Source organism: Leucoraja erinacea, chromosome 25 (assembly GCF_028641065.1).
Source record: "Leucoraja erinacea ecotype New England chromosome 25, Leri_hhj_1, whole genome shotgun sequence".
Lineage (NCBI taxonomy): Eukaryota > Metazoa > Chordata > Chondrichthyes > Rajiformes > Rajidae > Leucoraja > Leucoraja erinaceus.
In genome coordinates, this window is record NC_073401.1 from 31,355,215 (window position 1) to 31,371,851 (window position 16,637).

General features: G+C 43.0%; 1 protein-coding gene across 1 annotated transcript in view; it reads left to right on the top strand.

The window, feature by feature from the left end:
• LOC129709250 (membrane-associated phosphatidylinositol transfer protein 2) overlaps positions 1-16,637 on the top strand; it is a 127,200-nt gene that overhangs the window by 34,195 nt on the left and 76,368 nt on the right. The window lies entirely within an intron of this gene.

Below are 16,637 nucleotides of genomic sequence, written 5' to 3' on the forward strand. Positions count from 1 at the left end.
TCGTATGGCTCAAACTAAACAGTGAAGATGGATGGAAGGCAGTAATGAGCCCGTGATGGACTGGGCTGTGTTCACCACTCTCTGCATGTTTAGGCAATCAAGAGCATTTGCCATCCCAGGCTGAGATGCCTGTCAGAATACCTTCTATCTGTAGCTGTGGCTATGCCAGATCTTCTCGTATGCTCAAGAAAGCGAATATACTGGCCTTTCGTGATCACGGGATCAGTGTGAAGGGAACAGGTTAGGTTGCTGCTGATATGGATGCCTGGTAACGAGCTGTTGATCATCTTTCTGGGGGATGTGTTGAGAAGGACAAGGTTGTGTTCACCCCTTGCTTCCTCCGCCATATTTCCCAGGTTTCCTTTGGATATTTTCCCTTTGTCAATTTTAAATACCAGGTGGGGGGAAATAGCCTAAAAGAGGTAAATTCTTAAATAAAAAATATTCTTGACATTATCTTCCTAGGACTCTCATCATTTTATAAACTATCAGGTTTTTCCTCGGCTCCAAAGCTCCAGAGAAAGAAAACTGTCAGTTGAAATGAACAATTCACCTGTTGTTTTGATGTAGTGATTGGTCTGGCCCTGGTGGCAAAAAGCTAATGATTTTGAGAAGTGCTTGCCATTCTTGTCCAAGAGTCTGAAGAAGGGTCTCGACCCGAAATGTTGCCTATTTCCTTCGCTCCATAGATGCTGCCTCACCCGCTGAGTTTCTCCAGCATTTTCGTCTGCCATTCTTGTCCAGTGCATTTGGTTTCTGCTCTATTTGTGAACACAGAGTCATAATCATCACCTAAGCATGACAGTTTACTTCAGTTTGTGGCTTTCCTGTTGTAACTTGTTGTAACTGTGACCTCTTGTGTCTTCTTGTATCTTGTGCATTCTGCTAAATACATTGACATTTTTAATCTATGACAGAGTCTTATTAATGTATAAATTGAGCTTTTGTAAGTGAGGCTATTTTGTGGAAAAACATTGCGTCACAATTGTAGTTTTAACAGCATTAAGCTTCTGTTTGCCTGGGCAATTTCATCTTTGAATTTTAGGAAATAATTGATCAGTAGTCACTGTTCAACCCACTGCGAAGTTCAATTAGATGTTAGCTGAAAGTTTCAGAGAATAAACAAGATAAATGGTGACATTTGACGGTGGCACCAGAATATATGAAGCAACTGTAGTTGCATGATTCACACCGTACAATCCTTGAAGCAACTGGAGACTTTTATGTTTCTCCGTTCTCTTTTTTTGCATCTTAGTTTTACAACCTGTAGTGCTGACTAATAACACAATTTATAAAAAAGGTTGAAAAGAATACCAAGATGTTCTCAATTCTAGAAAGGCCATTCATTACAGTTAGATGTTGAAGACAGCAGAGAATAAGTGAATTGATCATATAACAGTTCAGCAATGGTGAACATTGTGATTCTTGAAATGGAAACAGGAAGTGCTGGAAATAGCTTCATCTCTTCTTCTGACGGTTCTTGGAACGTTGGAGCTGAAAGGTTAACTGTTATTCTCTGCTGAGCTGCTGTCGTGACGTGCTGTTTCTGGCATTTTCTGTATTCTATATGAGGTTTCCAGTTTGTACATTTTTTGAGCCTGTGCCTTGTAAATGGTGATGGGCCATGTGGTGAATGGTCACTGTTGGGATAGCAGAAGAAAAGAATCATGTTAGCCTCCTTTCTTGAAGATGTTCATGATTACAGTGTCTCTAAGATCACTTCCCAGGTGCAGTTGGCAGGTTGTGGAGTTGTGATTAAACTTCCTTGCTGCTGTATTTTAGAACTTCAGCAGAGATCTCCAGCTCCTGAGGTGTTAGTTATCATTGGCCTTTTAGCATATTGGTCACAATATGACTACGCTGATTGGGGTGAGGCGGCTGAGAACTGGAGTTAAGGATGCTTATGTAAGGGTCCAAGAAGATTCTCAAAAGTGTTCCTTCCTTTGGGAAGTACAAAGTAACCTTTCTTAGATAGCATCTCATAGACAACCCGATAACTCCCAGGAGGAACTCAGTGGATCAGACGACATCTGTGGAGGTAATCAGTGCAGTGGAGTTGAGGGAGGAACAAACGTTTCCACGATCCCTGAGATGCAGCTTCTTCAGTGTTGTCACTAGCCAAAGCCACACCTCCCTTAGAGCCACTGCAGAGTCAATGCTCACAGGCAATAGTGTTCTGTATGCAATGCCAGTGGAGCACCACACAGTCATCACACTGATGGTACTGTACCTTTAATGTTTAAGGAAGAACCACAATTTGATTGAGCTGTTTTAGTAAAAGTATTTTATTGTAATCTTTTGTTTGTGAAATGTGTCTGTAATGGGTTACATGCAGTCTAAAGATTCAGCGTTGGTCGACACTTTATTCATTTTTGTTGCTGTCAAAATGAGTCATTCTCTCTGTAAACACACTTCACCCACACACACAAGCCATCAATAACCTCGTGATGCAGTTCCATTGATGGTGAGTTGGTTTTATGCAATAGATAAGCGTATCAAGTTTAATTTTTAGTCTCTTCAGATGTCTGTGTCCAGGTGTAATTTTGGGGAAGTTGTTTGATTCCAGCTGCAAGAAAATGGGGATTATACAATTTTGCTTTTGTATTGCCTTGTATTTATTATCTGTGGGATTTGGGACTGTTACAAAGCTGAAGCATTGCCTTTTATAATACATCTTTATTTTATTATGCCAGATGTCCAGTATTTTTGTGGTTTGTAATACTTTCAAATATATGTGGTAGTAGCTCAGATATTCAGAATTCTTGAAAGCAAACTGATATCTACGCTGAGACCTAGGTTAGTGGTGTTGGTCACTGACTATCTAGTGGGCATGGTGGAACGCCATTTGTTGGAATGTTAAAGCTTTAAAGTGGGTCATTCAACACCACTGCTCCATTAGAGCTTCCTCTCATCCCACTTCATTTTGCTCCTGCTTCATAAGTTTCTATTTCTTTCTCCCTCTTGTAAGTATCCAGAAGGGTTTTGACCCGAAACGTCACCCATTCCTTCTCTCCAGAGATGCTGCCTCACCCGCTGAGTTACTCCAGCATTTTGAGTCGGCTTTCCTTTAAATGCATCTGTGCTGTTCCTTTTAACTTCAACAACCACAGACCTGCAGCCGTTCACGCACCATCTAGTCACTCTGGAGATTTCCCCCTGAGTGTCATTGCACTGGAGTTGTCTGATGACACACACTGTGAGATGTGCCACTTAGGAGAACTGGCACAAAGATTTTGCTAATGGCTGTTGAGCCAAGAAATGCCTGGGCAATTGTCCATATTACCAGGTAATGTCTGTGTATAAATCTTGTAAATCTGAGGCGAGGGCTGGAGCATGTGTCCGCAGCACTACAGTTGCAATGTTGTTGAATGCTGAATCTCATGTCCTCAGTCCTTTCTTGATATCTTAGAATAAATTGAATTGAAGACTGGCTTGGGTGAAGGTATGGACCTCGGGTAGAGGCTTGGAGGATTAGTTAACTTGCCACTTCCGGATAAAGCTTTAATTTATATGCTGAGTTACGGCCTTTTATGAGCATGGCTATTTCCATGGGGCCTCTTCACTCTAATTCTTCAATGTTAGTAAGTGAATATAGTGTGTGGAATGATCTAATATTGTTTCTATAGTCCAGCATTGTTGCTTTACTTTATTATCTGGTGCTTCTCCTGTGTTCATCTGCATTATTCAACTCGTGTTGCATGGCTGTTGATAATCATGGAATCCAGGGATGTTTTGAGTTTGTATATCTGACAAGTAGTGCAAAATGAGATGATAAAGCAATCCTCTGCGTTCTTCCAGACCTGAGAACACCATGTTGAGCAGGCTAGGAGTGCAGGAGGATGAGGAGTGATCTTAGAGAGGTGTACTAAATCATGAGGGGAATAGATTGAGGTAACGCACACTCTTGCTCAGAGTAGAGGAATCAGGAACCAGAAGACATACATTTAAGGTGAGGGGAGCAAAATTTAAAAGGAACCAGAGGGGTAACTTTTTTACACAAAGGGTGGTGAATGGAATGAGCTGCTGGAGGAGACAATTGAGGTAGGTACATGGATAGTTGAGAAACATTTACACTGGAACATGAATAGGGTCAGTTTATCATGGGCTCATATATTGTTTAGCATCTGATGAGCGTTTGACTGCACTGGGCCTGTTCTCGCTGGAGATTAGAAGAATGAGGGGGGACCTCATGGAAATGTACTGAATAGTGAAAGGCTTGAATAGAGTAGATGTGGAGAGGATGTTTCCACTCGTGGAAGAGTCTAGGACTAGAGGTCATAGCCTCAGAATTAAAGGAAGTCCCTTTAGGAAGGAGATGAGGAGGGAATTATTTAGTCAGAGGGTGGTGAATCTGTGGAATTCTTTGCCACATAAACATAAAAACATAGAAAATAAGTGCAGGAGTAGGCCATTTGGCCCTTCAAGCCAGCACCGCCATTCAATATGATCATGGCTGACCATCCAGAATCAGTACCCCGTTCCTGCCTTCTCCCCATATCCCTTGATTCCGTTAGCCCTAAGAGCTATATCCATTGAATTGGCCTCCACTGCCTTCAGTGGCAGAGAATTCCACAGATTCACAACTCTCTGGGTGAAAAGGTTTTTCCTTATCTCAGTCCTAAATGGCCTGCCCCTTATTCTTAAACTGTGACCCCTGGTTCTGGACTTCCCCCAACATGGGAACATTTTTCCTGCATTGAGTCTGTCCAATCCCTTAAGAATTTTATATGTTTTTGTAAGATATCTTCTCATCCTTCTAAACTCCAGTGATTATAAGCCTAGTCGATCCATTCTTTCTTCATATGTCAGTCCCGACATCCAAGGAATTAACCTGGTGAACCTATGCTGCACTCCCACAATAGCAAGAACATCCTTCCTCAAACTATGAGAGCAAAAATGCACACAATACTCCAGGTGTGGTCTCTACAGGGCCCTGTACAACAGGCTGTGGAGGCCAAGCCAATGGATATTTTTAAGGCAGAGATTGATAGATTCTTGATTAGTACGGGTATCAGGGATTATGGGGAGTGTGGGGTTAAGAGGGAAAGATTGATCAGCCATGGCGGAGTGGACTCAATGGGCTGAATGGCCTAATTTTGCTCCTATCACTTATGACCTTAGCAGCCTCATGTGCTGTACTTTATCATAGGTCTTCTGAAAATCCAAGCAAACATCCACGGACTCTCCTTTATCTATCCTACTTCTTTCTCAAGTCAAGTCAAGAGAGTTTATTGTCATGTCTCCCAGGTAGGACAATAACATTCTTGCTTGCTGCAGCACAACAGAATATTGTAAGCATAAATACAGAACAGTTCAGTGTGTCTATATAGCATAGACCATGTATATACACATATAAATAATTCCATATACACATATAATAATTCCACAAAGAATTCCAACAGATTTGTCAAGCAAGATCTCCCCTTGACAAAACCATGCTGACTTTGGCCTATTTTACCACGTGCTTACAAGTACCTCGAAACTTCATCCTTAATAACAGACTCTAAAATTTTATCAACCACTGAAGTCAGGCTAACCTGCCTATAATCTTTTTTTTAATTGCTCCCTTCTTAAACAGTGGTGTTCCATATGTGATTGTCCAGTCCTCTGGAACTACTCCTGACTCTATTTAATACCTTCCATTAAACCTGAGAATGGTTGTGTCCATTTAGCCCATTTATCTTCCAACTTTGCTTTTGTGGGATGTTATTTTCCTTTGCACAGCAGATCATTATTTTCCTATTATTTAACTGCAATTTGAACACAATTATGGGAATTGGATTTAAATGTTCTGTGTTTTAAGGGGTAGCACGTGATCTGGTCACATCGCAAGACAAGGGTTTAAACCTTATGGGTATTTTAATTTATATTCTTTATCATTTTCCTCAATTGGACTTTTTCTGTTACTTATCTGACTGCAAGGTAGATAGCGAGTGTAACCAGAGAGTTTATAATTCTGTCCAGAGTTCTAAATCCATTTCATGCACAACTTACTCTTTATGTGGTGAGTAGATTTAACCTTGTTGGGCAAGTCGGCAAGCTTCCAATGCCCATAAAGTATAATTGTTTAATGTGTACAAAGACTCTTTGTATGAGTACCAGTGGGTACAGTTAGATCTGGTTTCTTACTGCTAGAAGCTTTGCAAAAAGACTTCAAATCTCTGGCTTGAAATTTGTTATTATATATCTAAAGAGGAATATTTGGTCACTGTAGCTGTTATATCTTGCAGCGTTTTTCCACCTGAGTACTATGCATCCAAACTGCCAATTACTGTTATATCGGAATATCAAAAGTTGTAGAAATAACATTAAAAATAATTGGAATCATAATATTCATAATACACTATGTGATTATTAGTGTGAAGGCATAATGAATGGTTTAAAGAGCAAATTAAAAGTTGCATTATTGGAGACTTTTGTTTGACGAGGGAACTGGTTTAGTCTGCTCTGGCATTTCTCATGCTGGCCGAGCAGTGAGGCACTTTCTTGGATGTTAGCAAAGTAATAAATCCATGGCTGTGTCATCGATCAATCATCTCATAATCCTTTTCATGACTTCATCTCCAAAAATCCAATCAAGAGAGTTACACACAACCTTCTTTTGACAAATTTGAACAAATGATTGATGGTTGCCTCACTTCATTTCGATACATATCAGGCAAAAGCCAGCATCCCATCACCCACCTCACTTATGCCTTGCAGACAATAGAAAGGGCATGGGCTATCGGTAGATGAGTCACTTCCCACAGGATATCCAGCCTCTGCGTTGATCTTGTAACCAAAGTATTTATGAGTGGATCAGAACATTGATGCAGTGGAGAACTCGGGGATGACATTACCCTTCAGTATCTAGGACAGGTGATCCTACTCTCTATTAGATATGGTTGTTGCCTGGAACTTTTGTGACACTAATGTTATTTGTAACTCACCACCTGATGCTTTAGTGTTATCCAGCTGTTGCTGCATGCAGATGCCATCTTTAATCTCTGAACTTAAACCAAGGTTCTGCTTACCATCTAGTCATAAATATCACTGGCGTCCTGGCAAACAGGCCCAATGTCCCGGCAAACAGGCCCAATGTCCCGGCAAACAGCCCCAACATCCGGCAAACAGGCCCAATGTCCCGGCAAACAGGCCCAACGTCCCGGCAAACCGATCCAACGTCCCGGCAAACCGATCCAACGTCCCGGCAAACCGATCCAACGTCCCGGCAAACCGGCCCAATGACCCGGCAAACAGCCCCAACGTCCCGGCAAACCGATCCAACGTCCTGGCAAACAGACCCCATGTCCCGGCAAACAGCCCCAACATCCTGGCAAACAGACCCCATGTCCCGGCAAACAGCCCCAACGTCCTGGCAAACAGACCCCATGTCCCGGCAAACCGATCCAACGTCCCGGCAAACCGATCCAACGTCCCGGCAAACCGGCCCAACGACCCGGCAAACAGCCCCAATGTCCCAGCAAACAGACCCCATGTCCCGGCAAACCGATCCAACGTCCCGGCAAACCGATCCAACGTCCCGGCAAACCGATCCAATGTCCCGGCAAACAGGCCCAATGACCCGGCAAATCGATCCAACGTCCCGGGAAACAGCCCCAACGTCCTGGCAAACAGACCCCATGTCCCGGCAAACAGCCCAAACATCCCGGCAAATCGATCCAACGTCCTGGCAAACAGACCCCAACGTCCCAGCAAGCAGACCCCACGTCCCGGCAAACAGACCCCATGTCCTGGCAAATAGTCCTGGCAGATAACCGGGAATCCCGGCACACAGCCTGATGTCCCAGCAAACAGCCATGCCATCTGGGCAAACCTGTCATCTTTAATCTCTGACAGCTATTTGCCTGTCAATCAACATTGCCAAAAGATAAATGATCAGGTGACTGCAGGTCAACTGGCAAGTTTCCTGAATGACGGGTGATTCAGCTTTAAAAGTACTCTGCTGTAAAACACTTTGAAAAGATAAAGAAATGGGTCATTTTCAAGCGGACAATCTATATTTGATGGGGTCTCCTGGGGAACAGAATTGGGGCCTTAATCATTCACTATCGATGGAGGCATGGAGTTCAATGTGTTCCTGGTAATATAAAGATTTGGTGATAGAACAAATGGCAAAGAAAACAGATATTGAAGGGATATAGAGAGAATATGCAAAATCACCGGTAGTATTGCGAGAAAATATGAGACAGGAAAGAATAGAAAAGGTAATTATTATTTAAGGTAGACACAAAATGCTGGAGTAACTCAGCCAGCATCTCTGGAGAAAACAGACAGCATCTCTGGAGAAAAGGAATGGCCGACGTTCGGGTTGAGACCTTTCTTCAGACTGAGATAGAATGTAGTCGGAGACAGTAAGACTGGTGGGAGAACTGGGAAGGGGGAGGGGATGGAGAGAGAGGGAAAGCAAGGGCTATATTAAGTTGGAGAAGTCAATGTTCATACCGCTGAGGTGCAAGCTACCCAAGCGAAATATGAAGTGCTGTTCCTCCAATTTGCACTCGGACAATGGAGGAGGCCCAGGACAGAAAGGTCAGATTGCGAATGGGAGGGGGAGTTAAAGTGCTGAGCAACCGGGAGATGAGGTAGGTTAAGGCTGACTGAGCGGAGGGGTTCACTGGAACAGCCGTACAGTAGATGAGGTTGGTGGATTCACTTGTGCCTCCTCAAACCTCATTTAATGTAACCGCTGTTCCACGTGTCAGCTCATGTACATTGGCGAGATCAAGCGCAGGCTCGGCGATCGTTTCGCTGAACACCTCCGCTCAATCCGCCTTAACCTACCTGATCATCTGCACTTCTTTCCTATGTAATTATTATTTCAGTGGCTTCAGACTATTAAACTTTGGTGTGTTACAGATATGGATGTCCCCTGTATGTAACAAGGTGAGCATGTCAGTACAAGTCATTATGAAAGCTAATGGAATGTTGGCCTTTGCAATGGGGGTTGAAATGCAAGAATAAGCAAGTCGTAGCTACAATTGCTGAGACCATACCTGGAATACGGCGCATTCCATTAAGGTCCTTTTTGAAGAAAGGATATAGTTCCCTCGGATGAGCGCAGTGACGTTTCACTGGATTGAAGGGTTGTGTCATGGAAAGCTACTAAGCAGAGAGGGGCTAGCTATGCTCACTCGAGTTCCGAAGAATGACAGGTGACGTATCCCAGTAAGTAAGATCCTGAGGAGGCTTTACACTGCAGATGCTGAGGAGATGTTCTCCCAAATAGGGAGTTAAAGTAGAAGAATTATCATGGGAAAGGAGGAAATTCCTCTCTGGATCAGGTAGAACAATGGATTGAGGCCAAAGACTGGATCCCGGTGATATTATTGAATGTGAGGGAAGAGTGAAGGTACCTAATGGCCTATTTTTTCTTATGTTTTTAATGCTCCTTTTTTCTCATGTCATTGAGGATGAAGCAGGTCCCACTCCAGAGTATTGACGTGACACATGGCTGATGGTGTGCTGCCTCAGCTGAGGTGCTCTCTCATGTCCTTACTCGGGTGCTGTCTGCATGGAGTTTTTATGTTCCCTCTGTGACCATGTGGGTTTCCACAAGATGCTCTGGATTCCTGCCATCCCAAAAACATGTTAATTAGCTCTATAAAGTATCCATTAAGTAAGTAGCACAAGCTGCAAAGAAGACTTGATGGGCATATGAAAGAGAATGACTTTCAGGATTATAGGGAGGAAAACAAAGGAAAATGCCACTGATGGAACTGCTCTGCCAGGAGTTGAACTATATTAAAACAAACAGTCCTGTTTGTGCTTTCTCATGTTTAAAAAAAAAACTTGTCTGACATTTGTTGTGCACAGCCATAAATAGCTTTGACATATCCAGATTAGCTGTGTCGAGGGGGAAATGTAAATATTGGATTGACAGCAACAATGCCGGATCAAGCAGTTAGGCATTGCCTGTTCTCTCTGATCATTCACAATTTGTCTGAAAATACAACAGGCAAATCCCTCTCATGCAAAGTATTGAATCCTTAAGTATGAGTGGAATCAATGTTGAGTTGATGGCAGTGGCTTCTCGGTCGGTTCTCAACAAAATAATTCTCTGATTTGCAAAACTCTTGTTTCTGCTATTTATTTGATAATTGAGTAATGACAGTCGATGAATTAATTGGCTGGAAAATGTGGCTAATCTTTAAATACTTCAAGCTGATTGCGATTGTGTGACCTGGAACATTCCACATTTAAACTTGACCACTAAACGATGCAAGTGGCAGTGAGAGTTAGTCAGACCCATACTGAGTTCATGCTGTTGCCATGACGGTGGCATGGGATAGATGTTCATTGCAGATGTACAGAGCCAGAAAACCCATTGGTGTTGTTTTTGACAAATTATGGTCTTTAAAAACACTTGGCTGAGGGAGCTCAAGAAATTGGTTGTTTTTTTAACATTTGATTATTTTATCTGATGAACCTTATTTGATGCATCCTTGGCAGAGGATTATAGTGAAGTACCCAAATTTAGAACTGTTCAAAAAATCTATCACAGATATTATAAGCCGCATAGACGTGACTTTTAAATTGAATACAACTGTTGAAGGGAATATTTAATTCTGCCTAACGGGCATGGTCTTGTGTTAAGCATCCACCTTTGGTCATAGTTTTTCGTTCATTGTGCTTATTGCTTGTTTTTTTTATAAACTGATATTGATATTGTGCAGGAAATAAAGATTCAAATTCAATTTTGATGGTAGTAAAATTGTTCAAGAAAATCAAATTTTGGCAAAATGTGTAACTTGGAAGAAAGTCTTCTCAGAATAAACTGAGAATATGAGAATAATGCTCTTGTTATATTCCTAAATATATCCAAATGAGCCATCATAAATGCTGTTTTTGGTAATGTTTAATACTGCAGCTCCTCCAATGCTACCACCCGCACACCTAATCATCATTGAACACAGAAAGTAGGTTAAAGAGTCAAAGAACATTTTAGGACCTTCACTGTCAATGGTATGGCCCTGGGTGTGTTGTAGAGGAAAGGAATCTAGGTATATAGTCCTCTGAAGGTGTTATCACAGGGAGATAGGATGATCAAGAAAGCTTGCGGTACATTGGCCTCCATCGGTCAGGGTATTGTTGAAGTTGGCATCTTATGTAAAGGTTGTACAATACATTGGTGAGGTCACATTAGGAGTTTAAACCAACATCTGCAGTTCCTTCTTTCACATTTGGAGTATTGTGTTCCCCTACTATTGGTCACCCTACTATAGGAAGGATATTGTTAAGCTTGAGAGTGCAGAGAAGATTTACAAGGATGTCACCAGGACATGCCTGCACAATGCCCAGCTGTACATTATGTTTTCACAATTTATGTAGGTCTATCTTATGTTCTCAAGCATCAAAGACAACATCTTGCAAGCAAACTCAATGCTTGCATTTATTTCAAGAGGGCTTGTATACAAAAACAGGGATGTATTGCTGAAACTCTATAAGGCGCTAGTAAGGCCACATTTGGAATATAGTGAGCAATTTTGGGCACCAAATCTGAAGAAGGATGTGCTGGCTCTGGTAGACCTGCGATCGCACCATCCCAGAAAGACACAAAATGCTGGAGTAACTCAGCGGTACAGGCATCATCTCTGGAGAGAAGGAATGGGTGACGTTCGGATCGAGACCCTTCTTCAGAATGATGCCAGGGGAGTGGGCGGGACAAAGATAGAACGTAGTCGGAGACGAATAAGACTGGTGGGAGAACTGGGATGGAGAGAGAGGGAAAGCAAGGGCTATTTGAAGTTAGAGAAGTCAATGTTCATACCGCTGGGGTGTAAGCTACCAAGCAAAATATGAGGTGCTGTTTCATCTAATTTGCGCAGAGCCTCACTCTGACTATGGAGGAGGCCCAGGACAGAAAGATCAGATTGGGAATGGGAGGGGGAGTTAAAGTGCTAAGCAACCGGGAGATCAGGTAGGTTAAGGCGGGCTGAGGGAGGTGTTCAGCGAAACGATTGCCGAGCCTGCACTTGGTCTCGCCGATGTAGAGAAGTTGACACCTGGAAAAGCGGATACAGTAGATGAGGTTCAGGAGGTGCAAATGAACCTCGGCCTTACCTGGAAAGATTTGTTGAGGTCCTTAGATGGAGTCAAGGGACGGAGGGGGAGGGGGGGGGGATAAAGGGGCAGGGGTGGCATCTCCTGCGGTTGCAGGGGAAAGTACCTGGGGAGGGACGAGTTGTCCTGGGAGTTGCGGAGAGAACAGTCTCTGCAGAAAGGGGTGGAGATGGGAAGATGTGGCCAGTGGGATCCCGTTGGAGGTGGCGAACGTGTTGGAGGATTATATGCAACAGCTGCAGAACACCGTGCCCTGTGCTGGCCCTGGAGAAGATCCAGAGGAGTTTACTAGAATGATCCCAGGAATGAGTAGGCTAACCCATGATGAACATTTGTCGGCACTGGGCCTGTACTCGTTGGAGTTTAGAAGAATGAGGGGGGTACATCATTGAAACTTATCGAATAGTGAAAGGCTTGGATAGAGTGGATGTGGACAGGATGTTTCCATTAATGGGAGAGTCTAAGACTAGTGGTCACAGCCTCAGAATTACAGGACATCCTGTTAGGAAGGTTATGATGAGAAATTTCTTCAGTCAGAGGGCGGTGAATCTGTGGAGGCCATCAGTGGATATTTTTATGGCAGAGATGGATAGATCCCATAGATAAATTCTTGATTAGTACAGGTGTCAGAGGTTATGGGGAGAAGGCAGGAGAATGGGGTTAGGAAGGAGATATAGGTCAGCCATGATTGAACGGAGGAGTAGACTTGATGGGCCGAATGGCCTAATTCTACTCTTATCACATGACAAGATCAGTCTCAGATTCTCTTTCCGATCTCTCTTCATCACTAAATCCTCTTCATAATCCTTCCTGCCACATAATCAGACATCCTTCCTTAAGTAAGGCACCCAAACCTGGGACGTAGAACTGTCTGCAACATACCCCAGTGTTGAGTTGGTTTAGCGGAGGCTCATTTACCATTTTTTAACTTGCTCTCCTTGTTTAATAAAGGTGAAAAGTAAAAGGAGAAAACAGTGGGAACACTTAGCACATCCGGCAGTCTCTGTGAAAAGATAAATGTACTTATTGTTTCTGGTCCAAAACTGTCAGAAGCAGAAACTTGAGAAAACAAGTAGTTTAACTTACAGAGAAGGTGAGAGCAGAATGTACATGACAAAGGGAATATATGTGATAGAATGAGGCCAAGGTTCCCATGGTCAAACACTGTTTGCAGAGTTGTTTAGCTGATAAATTAATGAAGGACGTTGGAATGAGAGAAAATAATGTAAGGGACAGTGTAGAAGCTGCAGAATGGAGGTCACGGGAAAGGAAACCAAAGTGAGAATGTGGACAGTGCCCAGCACATGAGGCAGAGTTTGTGGTGACCAAGGTGCTGTGACAATCTTAAAATCCAAACAAAAATGGTGCAAACATTCAGAAGATGTGGTGGCTTCTGATGAAAGAGAAACTGTTCAAGTTGGGGCTTCTGATACAGGGTCTGGGACCTGAATGTTAACTCTGTTTCTCCTTCTACAGATGCTGCCTGACCTTCTGAGTGTTTCCAGCATCTTTTATATGCTTGATATTTGTTCTGCATGTTTAGTCAGAAGCCAAAATAACATTTAAGAACACATCAAAGATTTTTTACTATGTGTAAAGATGCATCTGCTTGGCTTCAGACTAGATTATGAAATTCCATAGCCTCCAGCTTCCTGTAGGATTGTGAAGAGGTGTGCATTAGTCAGACCTGGAATTCATGCAATTCAGAACTTGCCATCCTTTGCATCACATGACAGCTACAAGGGCTGAATAATCATGTATTCGTAAAGCTCCGTTCATTTGCCCAGTTAATTCATCTTGAATCTGAATTAGCTTGGTCAAAGTTTAAATCCCTTACGTAATAGCAATTCATTCAGCAGACAAATAGCTCATTGTACGCAAGTAACACTGAATTGATGCCTTCAATTAACAAAGTACTAAATCAAAGTCGAGGTTCATACGATTTCATAAGATTTCTATATATGCTCATTCATCAAATTACTTGCCCTGCTTTTTGGCATTCACCAATCCACCCAAGACATGGGGAAATAAAGTGGCGACTCCTGCAAGTGACACTGAGTGTGAGCTACGTGATCTATGTGCACGGTTTAGCATTCTGGAGTCTGAGGAAGAATCAGAGAGCTTCACACCATCTTTGTGAAGATTCACCCTTCAACCAAATCAACAGATCCGCTGAGCCACAATCAGGAAATTAGTACATCATTTCATACTGCTTACTTTTGAGTTTCTGTTGCTGACACCCATGATGCAGGAAAATGGCTTTAATCAAGCTGAAAGCATTTTTTGGTTTAAATGGTGTATTTAATTTTGTCTCAAACCTGGGCTGATTTGCAATAATTGAATTGATTGGCAATTAACTATTTACAAACCACAGTAATGAAGTCACTGAGATAAGTTAATAGACTGGAATTTTGCAAGGTATCTCATCTTCAACATTTGACAGTGCTTCATAATTCATCAGCGACATATGTGATGATTTATGGTAATGTAGCAATGGGAAAAGTGTCATCCTCCAAGTGCATTTGAATGAGTAGTATTGCAGTCTCTGCGTCCTCACTGCTGGGGGCTTGGTAAACATCCATGATACTGAGAGTTTTCATATGTGTGTTAGGAAATGTTATCTTAAAAGGGAAGTTACAAGTTGTAGTCAGACAAATTTAGACTCTCCACTAATTATTGATCAAGTTTGTCCTTATTTTTAAAATAGAAATTGCGAGATATGATCAGCAGGTTTGGTAGATCTGTGGAGAGGGAAACAGTTCAACCCAACTGGTGATGGACCACTGTCCTGAATCCATGAACTCCATTTCAATCAACATGGTTGCTTCCAACAGTTTCTGCACATTTTGGGATTTCAGAATCAGAATGCTTTATTGTTATTGCGTGTGTCACATACAACGAGATTACTGGGTCTCTCCATTTAAAAGAACTTCAAACATTCACATACTCATACTTTTTACACTCCCTCCCTCCCCAAACCCACCCATGGATTCACATTTACATAAATTAACACTCTCTCCCACCCCCCCTCCTTCCCCATAACCCACTCCCGAGACAGAGTTCAGTTCCAAGATTGCTGATGGGTAAATCCTGTTCTTGAGTCTGGCAGTGCGTGACTTTAGCGACCTGTACCTTTTTCCTGAGGGCAGCAGTGTAAAAACGTGGTGACAAGGATGTGTAATGTCTTTCACGATATCACAGGTCCTGCTGCGGCATCTGGAGTGGTAAATGTCCTCCAGAGGGGGCAGGGGGAGTCCAATGATACCCTGGGCAGTTTTTATCACCCTCTGGAGAGCTGCTCTGTCAGCTGCTGAACAGTTCCCAAACCAGGCAGTCATGCAGTAAGTCAGTATGCTTTCTACCGAACAGCAGTAGAAAGACTCCAGCAGTTTAGCAGACAGATGGGCCTTCGTCAGTGTTCTGAGGAAGTAAAGTCTCTGTTGCGCCTTTTTTTACAACTACAGCAGAGTTCACAGACCATTTAAGATCCTCACTGATGTTGATCCCCAGAAATTTAAAACTAGGCACCCTCTCCACCTCCTCGCCCCCTATCTCCAGTGGCCTGAGCTCTGCTCTATGTCGCCTGAAATCAGTGAAGATCTCCTTTGTCTTTTTAGTGTTCAGAGAGAGATTGTTGTGAGCACACCACTCAGAAAGTCTGTGCACCTCCTCTCTATAGGCGACCTCGTTCCCATTTGAGATGAGCCCCACCACGGTTGTATCGTCCGCAAATTTTATGATCCTATTTGCGGGGTGATGGGGCAAGCAGTCGTGTGTGTATAGGGCGTAGAGGAGCGGTCTGAGCACACAGCCCTGCGGTGCTCCTGTGCTGAGGGTCAGGGATGTCGAGGTGTAGGGTCCAAGTCTCACCGTCTGTGGGCGTTCACTGAGAAAGTCCAATATCCACCGACACAGTTGACTGCTGAGGCCAAGGTCTAGCATTTTTGTGATCAGCTTGCTGGGTATGATTGTATTAAAAGCTGAGCTGTAATCAACAAAAAGCATCCTGACATATGACCCCTTCTCCTCTAGGTGTTGTAGTGCAGCATGGAGGACAGTGTTTATGGCATCCTCTGTAGATCTATTAGCCCTATATGCATGCTGGTGTGGGTCGAGTGAGGGGGGGGGAGAGATAATTTAAGGTGACCTAGGACCAGCCTTTCAAAACACTTGGAGACTACAGATGTAAGAGCAACGGGCCTGTAGTCATTGAGGGAGTTGATGTTTGTCTGCTTGGGCACCGGGGATGATAGTGGTAACATTAGCTTGTTAGGTTAAATGTATAAAGCATTAAATTATCAAAAGCAAACAGTTCAGCAAAAATGCAGATAAGTAAAGAATGTTAAAGTAAACCTTAATTGTTGGAGGATGATATTGCAGATTGAAATCATTTTAAAGTGTGTGGAATATAAGACCGGCAGTAATTTCCTCAGCATAACAATCACGTCTAGTCATTGAATTATATGGATGCTGCCCCCCCCCCCCCCCCACTTATCTGGGACCATTCAATCCCACTCATTCATACCAACCAAGGTGCCCAGCTGAAATGGTCCCATTTGCCTGCATTTGACCAA